The following is a 9,705-nucleotide window of genomic DNA, read 5'->3' as shown; positions in this document are numbered from 1 at the left end:
TTTCCAAGAGCCAGTGACAGGCAAGGAAGGAGGATAATCACAGCTTTCCTCATCAACCCAGCTCCCTTGCCAGTTTCTCCTCTTCTCACTCCTCCTCCTCCTTCTCAATCACTCACTGGACTTGACCTTCCCAAGCCTTTTCTTCGCTTTTGTCCCACGAGTTTTTCCTTCTTCTACCCCTTTCTTTGACAGGCCCCTCAAAGTTCTGCCATCAGCCATCCGCTTTAGCTCCCATCCTCCAGCTCTTTTAACTGTGGATCTGGGGCAGACCCAACAAAGCCCGTTACCTTGGGGAGCGCCTATCCCTGAGGCCACCCAGACAGGTCCCCTATGGTCTCATGTCTGTGCAGGGGGAGTGGCCCCTGGGTCCGCGCCTGCGTCTTAATTCATCACCGCCCGGTGCTGGGGAGTCATATGCTGCTTTATACCCAGTGTCTGCACAATGGGACCTTTGTGGGCCTCTGAACAACGCCCTTTAGAATTCAGATCAAACCCCTGACTTCCGCCCACCCTACACACAGAGCACTTGTGTCCCAGCGCCGGACACCCAGCCTGCACCCACCTGTTCTGTGCCCGCCCGGTCCATCGCCGCACCGCCCCATAGCCCCACCGGGAGAACGGTCATGGTGGGGGGTGGTGGGGGACTGGTGAAGGGGAAGAAGGAATGAAGACAGGTATGTGTAAGAGGGGAGCCCAGGAGAGCAGGAGGCTCTGGGCTGAGGCCTTCCCCTGTGACCCCACTAGAAACTTAGGATCAGTGAATTTTTTTTCCAGACTTAGATCCCCTCTGGGGTACAGATGAGCTAGAATACAGCAAAGGGAGCTCATGTTTTATCAAGCCAGGAACTGTGTTAAATATTCCCACCGTCTTTTTTTTTCTGAGCCCCTAATAACAAGCCTCCATGGCTTGTCATTATCCCTCCTTCTAGATGAGGAAGCTAAAGATTAGGTAAGTTAAGGATCTCACCTAAAGTCACACAGCTAGAAGTGCTAGAATAGGATGAATTGCAAAAGTTTGAAGGTGAAATCTAGGTTCTTTCCAGTTTGTGTGCTCTTGCAGATGACATTAGCAAAAGCAAAGGCTGGCTGTTAATACCATTGCCACCACAATTTCTGTAGCCAAACATCAACGACAACCAAAGCAAAAGCTAACAGCACAGGGAAGCTGTTGACCGGTGAACAAATTGTAACCCCAGTGTTATGGAGTAAATCCTATCCATGTCTTCTTGAACTTCAGAAAAGAAATTTAGAATACAGAGGGGGAAGAGTTGGACATGGGGTGAGTCTTAGTCAGAAAGAATATGTACCTGCCAAGCAAGGCATAGAAGGGTAAAGATGAACTGGGTAAGAATCACGTAACTTTGAATCTTGGTCCTTCACCCAGTGTGATGCTGGACTAGTTTACTGAGCTTCTGAGCCTGCTTGCTCATCTGTAAGTGGGGTTAATAACCTGGGTTATCATCAGCTTTCATGAAGCAACCAGCAAAGTTTCTTAGCTTGTCTCCCTTTTCTATTTGGTGATCAAGGAAAGTGAGAATGGCAGAAAGAGAAAACAATGTTGCTAAGTGGTTTGCAAACCCAGTGCCCCTCTTTTTTTGTTTCTTTTATTTGTTATTTTTTATTATTATATTGGTTTATTTTTACATATTTTTGTGCATTTTCCCATCTCAGTTGCAATCCCCTTGGGTTTCCCATCACCAAATCACCCATGTGTCATCACCATAGTCCAGTGCATTTCCCTCCACCCCCTCTTTAAAAAAAAAAAAAAGATTTATTTACTTATGCATACAGAGCCAGAGGAGAAGGGACAGTGAGAGGATTCACCAGACAGAGTGGTGACAAACCTACGGGCCGATTGACAAAGTACACTGCTGAGGGGAGCAGTGGGCAGGTCAGGAGAGGTCTGCCTCGCCAAGTGGTCACCTCCTGGGCAGGCGGGGATTGAACTCATGCTGAGGTGGCTTTAACCCGCTACACCACGAGAGAGGGCCCTCCAACACCCCTCTTTTTTGCTCCTTAATGCTGTTGCTGACCTAAAGTGTCTGTCTGAGATAGGCTGCCATGCCCCCAATGTCAAATGTACATTGAAACCTGATTTTCTGAGTTTGTGAGTTGCTCTAGGCAAGAAATTCCCCTCTATCCCTCAGACAGGCAAAGAAGGCCTTCCACTACATCTCACCACCCCGGCCACCCAGTTGTGAGGAGATGGTGCTAGAAGCACATTAGGTGTGAGAGGAACACACAGGCTGGACCTGTGTCTTTCCTGCCCCCAGTGCAGGGGCAGTAGTTGTGCCAGAAACCCCGTATCCGTGTCCTCTCTTTCATAAGGGGAAGGGACAAGGTATTAGCAACTAGAAAAGTTAGGAATGGAAGGAAAGAACGTGATGGGAGGAGATGATCCACACAGCATAGATTCCTTTCTGAATAAGGTCTCTTCTTTTAGAAAAAATGCCTAGTGAGTTCTTGTTATGGGCCTAACACAGCCGGAGAGGCAGGAACTCCGGTGCCCTTTCTCCTGAGCCTGGAATTCTAAAGCAAGACTGCTGCAAGAGGCCTGAGCATTGGTGTAAAGAAATGCTTCGTCCAGGGGACATATTATACTCAAAAACAGGTGCTCGAGGAACATGGTTAAGAATAGCCATTTGCTTGTTCAGAACAGGTAAATCCCTGGAAACAAAGAGCATATTAGGTGTTGCCAGAGGCTGAGGGAGAGGGTCAGGAGTGATTTCTCATCGATACAGGCTTATTTGAGAGGTGATGAAAATGTCCCCAAAGTGACAATGATGAGGGTTGCCCAACTCTGTGACTATATTAAAAACCATTGATATGTTCATTAGAAAGGCTGGATTTTATTTTTTTAATAGAATGCTACTATGAAAAGGGAACCAAGTATATTCCCCCAGCTTTATTGGGATATAATTGACATAAGGTTGTAAGATATTTAAAGTATACACATGGGGCCCTCTCTGGTGACGCAGTCGGTTAAAGTGCACCACTACGAAGCTAAAGCTGCTTCAGCATGAGTTTGATTCCCCGGCTAGGGAGCTGACCCATATGGCATGGCAGACCTCTCCCGGCCTGCCCACTGCTCCCCTCAGTAGTATATTCAGTGGATCCTCCTATTCTGCTCCCTACTCTGTCTCTGGTGAATCTTCTGACCAGCCCTGCACCTCTGGCCTGTACCCCAGTTCTGTATGAAGAAATAAATCTTTAAAAAAAGAAAAAGAACACTTAAAAAAAAAGTATATGCATGATGGTTTGATAGACACATATACTGTGAAAAGGTTCCTCCCTCTCAAGTTGATTAACACATCCCATAACCTTACATATTTACATTTTGGTGTGTAAATAATAAAGACATTTTCTTAACATTACTGAATGATACCTTGCATGCATCCTGCCTGTTCAATTAGTATAGCATTTCTAAAAAGGATGAATTTTAATGTATGTAGATAATATCTCAATAAAAACCCAGGTGAGGCCCTCCCTGGTGGCGCAGCAGGTTAAAGCACAGCACTAAGAAGCTTAAGCCACTTCCGCATGAGTTCGATTCCCGCTTGCCCGGAGGAGATCCACATGGTGTGGCAGACCTCTCCTGACCCGACCGCTGCTCCCCTCAGCAGTGTACTTCATCTATCTGCCTGTTCTGCTCCCCGTTCTGTTTCTGGTGAATCCTCTCACCCTCTACATCTCTGGCCTGTACCCCAGTTCTGTATGAATAAATAAATCTTAAAAAAAAAACAAACCAGGTGAAATATTCACACACAGAGAAAGGAATCCCATTTACTGTGCACTCATTATGGGCCATGCCCTTGTACATGCTCGCAATACCTCACATAATTCTCAGAGTGACCCTGTGGGGTGGGCGTTATCTGTAATCCTCACATTATAAATGAAGAAACTGAGGTAAAGAAAGGTGAAGGGACTTGTTCCAGGGTCACGCAGTTAGTACATGACAGAACTGGGACTTGAGCCATGTCAAACTGACGCCAGTAAGTTTTCCACAAGCACTATTGCCTTGGCTAAAGTTATACTTTTTTTGTTCTTATTTAAACCAGGGCAATTCAAAAGTAGCCCGCTTTCATTCTCCTTTAGCCCCTTCTCCCCTTTCCTATCACAGGACAGACAACTTTCTTTCTCTTCTTCCTTCCCACAGCTTTGTGTTGCCTCCTAATTTGTTGTTTCCCCTTCCTTACCTTTCTTGGGCTGCTTCCTCAAATTCCAAAGCACATTTCAGCTATTCTGTTCTCTCTGCCCCTCAGGGGTGCTCCCCAAAGCCTGACTACTTCTGACTGTCTGGGTCCTTGGACTTCTCTGCTCCTCATCTTGTGCCCTCTGGGATGTAGCCAGTAATCCCCTTTGGGCCCCTAAGGACCCTTGTGTGTGCACTGGGATCTCAATTTTTGCTCTCCCCTTTGGAGAAGAGCTGATTCCTACGTCAACATCCATACTTCAAGGGTTTCGTTTTAAAAACATTGAGGGCAGTGACCTGGTTTTGAAATCCAAACTGTTTTTGTAACTTTGGGTTAAAGTCCAGGTATTGACATGCTCTATGTTGCTCCAGGGGTGTTTTGCTCTCACATTTGAATTGGACAATGCAAATCTGACCATGCCTGGCTTTGGTCCTCTCCTCAGACTCCGAGTAACCCCTCCTTACAACAGGCCTGTAATATTCTCCCATGTCTTCAATAAGGCAAACGAGGCACAGAGAAGTTAAGTAACTGGCTTCGAAGGTAACTGCACTGCTACTAAATGGTACAGTCAAGTTTCAAATTATTTTCCTCGAATCTCATATCCTTTGTGCATTGCCTTGCTTTTTGTAGCCTCTCTTGCTTTAAGAGCTTTGTATGGTGAGACCAAGCCTGCAACTCAAAAAATCACACTCCTTCTCACATGTGTCTCTGCGTGCAGGTGCACACACATGTCACACACACCCAGTCGTCAAGTTCATATCTTTTTCTGTACCATCTCTCCCTTTTCCCCCCTTTCAGTTGCAGGAAATTCTTGTGTTTTTTTTTTGGGGGGGAAGATGTCTGGCGGGATTGAATGGGGTGCCTTTCAGCCCCAGAAGTCACATTCCCTTATCGATTTCATAGGCAGCCTCTGGCCAACAGAGAATAGTGGGGGGTGGGAGAATTATCTGGAGACTTCCTTCTGAATTACAGGCTGCCTTCATCAGTATGGATGGCTGGGTAAAGTGTGCTAAGCCCTCTCCTTCTTCCCCTGTTTCTCTTTCCTGCTTGCACCCCGTAGTTCCACATCACCCCAGTCATTGCACTGTCCTCTGCACCCTGTCAGATGTATTGTGTAGCTAGGCTTGTGTCTGGGCCATTCTAGCTACTTTCAATTTTCTCCTTCTCTCCAACTGCCATGGTCTTTTCATAGAACTCTTGCTAATGTCACTTTTCTTACTCAATGTTTGGACTATGCCCTCTTACTCCTCCATCAACTATCTGACTTTCTGTTACTCTTGCATGGGTTTATTCTAACAGACACCATTTATGGAATTTTTACTTTGTGCTCAAAGCTGTGGGTTCATTAATGCTCATCCTCACAAACACCCTGCAAGCTGTGGGTTATTGTCTTGAATTCACGGGTGAGGCAGTGAAGGCTTTAAGAAGCTGTACTACTTCTCACACAGCTGGTAAGCCAGTGCTGGACCTCGGATTAAAATTCATGTTGGTGTTTCACCAAACATGCTGCCTTTCTTATTGCTCTGCTTCATGTTCATCTATACTTCTCTTCATTCAAACCCCTCTTGTTTATAGTCTCCTCTCCTCATCTCACTTTCTAAATCCCATGTATTCTGCCATGCCATTCGCAACAGCTGGAACAACTTGGAAACAGCTAGGGGGAAAAACCTTTCCGTTAGGTCTCCAAGTCATCAGTTATTCCAAGGTCTACTTGAGTCTGTCTACCTCCCTCCACATAATGGAAAAGCATGTTCCTAAATTTGGCCCCTACTGGCTGACCCTCTGAGTGCACCGTGTTCATCTGCCTGCAGCCCCCATGTTGGTGACAGGCCTGGCTCACCTTCTCATCAGGGAAGGAAAAAGTAGCTGGCAGTGCACAATGGTACCCCTGAACCCTAAAGGGGGCAGGAGATGTCTTAAAGAGACCAACTTAGCTTCCCTGTGCCTAGGGGGCTCCTTAACTCTTTCTGGGAATTTGTCTCTGTGGGTATGAGAGCAATCCTTGACTGGGGAAAAAAGAATGAGAAAAGAAGTAATTTTGAGCCTGAAAAGAAGATAAAAGTTGGAGACCATAGAGAAAGGCCCAACAAGTCTGGCACCTGGCAGGGGGATCCTTACTCCAGTTCAAAGGGAAACACAGAAGGGATCTAAGTAGCTGAATGCTGAGGCTAAGAGAAGGCAAGAGCTGGGTCTCTCCCCAGTCCCCACTTTTGCCCCCCTATGCCACACCAGTACTCCTGGACCACCTCCCTCAGCCCCCCAGTCTACTCACCTGGCAGTTGCTGCCTTTCCACAGCGAATGTCTGCAGGCGTGTCTGCGATGTGTCACTAGGTATTGTCAGCCCAGCCCAGGGGAGGGACAAAGAGCCCAGGGCTGGAGGCAGATATGGCCCATAGCCCAAGAGGAACCAAACATTAACCAGCCCCACCTTCTCTCTCACACAAGATTGATCCCCAGTTCTTCCAATCAGTTTGGAGAGACAAAATACATAGCCCGGAGTTAGAGCCCTGAGAGAGGCATCATTGCCAGCAGATGTCCATGTTTAACCCATCTGGACTCATCAGTAGTCCTTGACTTTTCCCTATGCCCTGGCCATAAGTGGAGCCAATGTGTGGACAAGCTGTAATTGCAGCAAGGGCTCCTACATTTGGTGCCTTTCCTTAAAGCTCCTAGCCTCTAAAACAATAGACTACTAGGAGAAAAACAAAAAAGCACACAGACAATGCTTATTGGCACCTGAGGTCGAGGTGGGATATGGCAGTGCTTCCAACCCATATGGCAGTACAAGCGTGCCCTTTGGCCCTCTGTGTATTGTCCATATCCTGAATGCTGGTGATGGACTGAAGTATTTCCAAACCCATCCCAGAACTTTAAACCTCCTCAAAAGTTGCCTTCTACCCTCCGGGCCAAGGCAGTTGAACTGCAAAGTATATCATGTGCAGTAACAGATCTTGGCAATCATTAAGGTAAACAGAGAATGTCAACCATTAACTGTGCAATCAGTCCAGTGGAAGGAGACTTACCTGGAAACCCTGCTCATTCTATGGTGTGAGTGGCAGTGAAGAAATAATGAAGTCAGCAGAAAGCAGCCCCTGCTTTTTGCTAGTCACCTTAACCTGAGTTCACTGCCAGAAATAATACCAGTACCTTGGTTTCCCTGGGCCAAACCTGAGCATATGAATATGTCAGTCCTTAAGTCTCTAATGGCCATCTGTTGAGTGCCAGTACTAAATGCATTTTGGGAGTAGGTGCCATAAGAAGCGGAAACAATACCAATTGTTCTAAAGGAATTTTTCAATTTTCTGAGGGGACAAGATGAAGACTCAAGAAACTTCCAGGGAAAATACCAGTGTATGTTCAGTTATGTGGTTCTGACTTTGACTGCTGAGGGAGTTCAAAGTAAGAGGAGATGAGTGAACTGAAATAATCAAGGAAGCCTTCCTAGAGGAGGCAAGGCTTGAGTGGACACGTACAGGATGGGAAAAAGTTGAAAGGGGAAGGGTGGGACCAGCATTTCATGGAGGAGGCACAGTGTGAATAAAAGTGCAGATGTAGGAATGTGGCAGGGCCTATCTGGAGACAGAGAAGAGCCAGGACAGTGTTGGGTAGTTGTGGACGATAACAACAGTGAAGTAAGGACTTCCTTTAGTGAGTGTCTGGCAAACTTCATGTCAGGCAAAACGAAGCTAGATACTGACAGACTGAATGCCATTCTCTGGCACTTGGTAATTCCTTCTGGTAGTGCAAATTGGAGAGGAATACTCACTTCTTGAGTACTTCATGCATGAAAGGCAATGTTCAAAGTGCGTTGCAAGTATTACTTTGTTTGACCCTCAAAATAAGCTTAAGAGAGGATGTGGTAAATATCCCTATGTTACAGGGAATTAAGACACACAGAGGTTAAGTGACATAACTTAGGTTGCTCAGCTAGTAAATGACAAAGCTAGATTTGAACCCCGGCAGTTTGGCTCCAAAGCTTCTTCTATTAGCCACTGTATCATAGCCAAGCAACTCAACAGTTCCTATTGAGAATCTGGGTAAGAACTGGTCCTTGACTCCAGAGACTTTTAAGGTACAGAGATGAGACATGCCTGAGTATCTACAATAATAGAGTATGTCCCAAATGCCACAGGTAGATGCCAGGAGCCAGAAGGTGTTCAGACACAAGGGAAAAGAGTAGGTTTAATGGGTCTTAAGGGGTAGAGAGGCCAAGCATTCCAAGTGACAGGAAGCTGCAGATGCATTTAGGGAATGGTGGGCAGACCTGTTTGACCAGAAGTGAGAGCTCCTATAGCAAAGCTCTTGGGAAGGAAAACAGCAGGTCAGCATGAGTGTGTACTCATTGTTCCTATGCCATTCTGGCAGGGTTTCTTTAGGGTGCTTGTCGTTTAAGGCTACAGAAAGTCTATTTGAGTGGTTTGTAGCTGTACAGAAAATACCATTGCTAGAAAACTTGTACTCTGCCTGTTTGTTGCTACTTTGAGCACATCCTCTGGACTGAGTGCTAGGAAGGGGGCAGGCAAGGAGAAAAGAAGGTGTAGGAGGGGAAAAGGGAGAAAGAGACAGAGGCCAGGAGGAAAACAGTACGGCAATGAGCAATATAAACCATTTTCTCCTAGTGAGCAGCTAAAACTAGTTTCTGCTTTGAATCCTAAACAGATTTTCTTCTTACAATGGATGTTTAAAATTTTTACCTCAGCCTTGCTTATTTCCTCAGATTCACTCAGGGGTATCTTGATTAGGTCTTGAAACACGCTATTAGAGGTCCTAAGCATAAGCTGTCTCCAGGATGGCTCAAAGATCAGCCCAGAAGAGGGGGCTTTCCCTATTCCTGTTTCACTCAGGACCAGGGTAGTTCATGGAGAAAACTTACCACATTATGTAAGAGCATGCATCACCAGCTGCAGCATCAGAGCTCAGAGGTTGGGACCTCATCATCAGAATCAGCAAGCTGCAGAAAGCTCTGCTCGTGACATCATGCTGCCGGGTACCTTAGCACAGCAGTCTTGAGGCTTCCTCAGATGGCATGTGGCAGCACTGCTTCACATGTGGAGTCCATCATCCTGTCCCTGGATCTCATTACTGAATGAAATGTGGCATTTTGTATGGCTTTGATCAATGAGACAGCATTGCTGGATGGCTCAGAAATCAAAGCCGACAGTTTCCAATATAAATTTGCTTAAGATACACAGACAAAAACTCTTCCCAAATGGATCCATAAGATTAAGGAAATGGCTAACTCTGAAAATCTGCAGAAGGTTTCAAAAATCCCTACTCTGGCCTCGGTTGTGGAAAGTTACATAAATTGTTCTCAGTAAGGCCTGCTAGAGAAAGATGGACATGGTCCTGTATTCATACTTGGCATTGTTTTCCACAAATTCTTTTAAAAAAGACATAATTAGGGCCCTCCCTGGTGGCGCAGTGGGTTAAAGCACAGCACTGAGAATCTAAAGCTGCTTCTGCATGAGTTTGATTCCTGCCTGCCCCGGAGGTGACCACATGGTGTGGCAG

The 9,705-nt window shown here is 46.1% G+C and overlaps 1 protein-coding gene across 3 annotated transcripts in view; it reads right to left on the bottom strand.

Moving 5' to 3' along the window:
* Nucleotides 1-416, bottom strand: part of GJB1 (gap junction protein, beta 1, 32kDa) — a 2,318-nt gene extending 1,902 nt beyond the window's left edge. The window contains exon 1 of one of the 3 annotated variants that reach the window (XM_004694473.1): nucleotides 288-416. The gene's annotated coding sequence lies outside the window, so the exon portion shown is untranslated. Of the gene's footprint in view, nucleotides 1-41; nucleotides 62-116; nucleotides 244-287 lie in introns of those variants that run through there. The other 2 variants (XM_012733909.1, XM_012733910.1) reach the window with 2 other exon arrangements.
* Nucleotides 417-9,705: the final 9,289 nt, after the last annotated feature.

Source organism: Condylura cristata, unplaced genomic scaffold (assembly GCF_000260355.1).
Source record: "Condylura cristata isolate star-nosed mole 26May11 unplaced genomic scaffold, ConCri1.0 scaffold00043, whole genome shotgun sequence".
In the NCBI taxonomy this organism is placed as follows: Eukaryota; Metazoa; Chordata; class Mammalia; order Eulipotyphla; family Talpidae; genus Condylura; species Condylura cristata.
The sequence above is the reverse complement of the archived record's forward strand: the minus strand, read 5'-3'. Positions and strand labels throughout refer to the sequence as shown.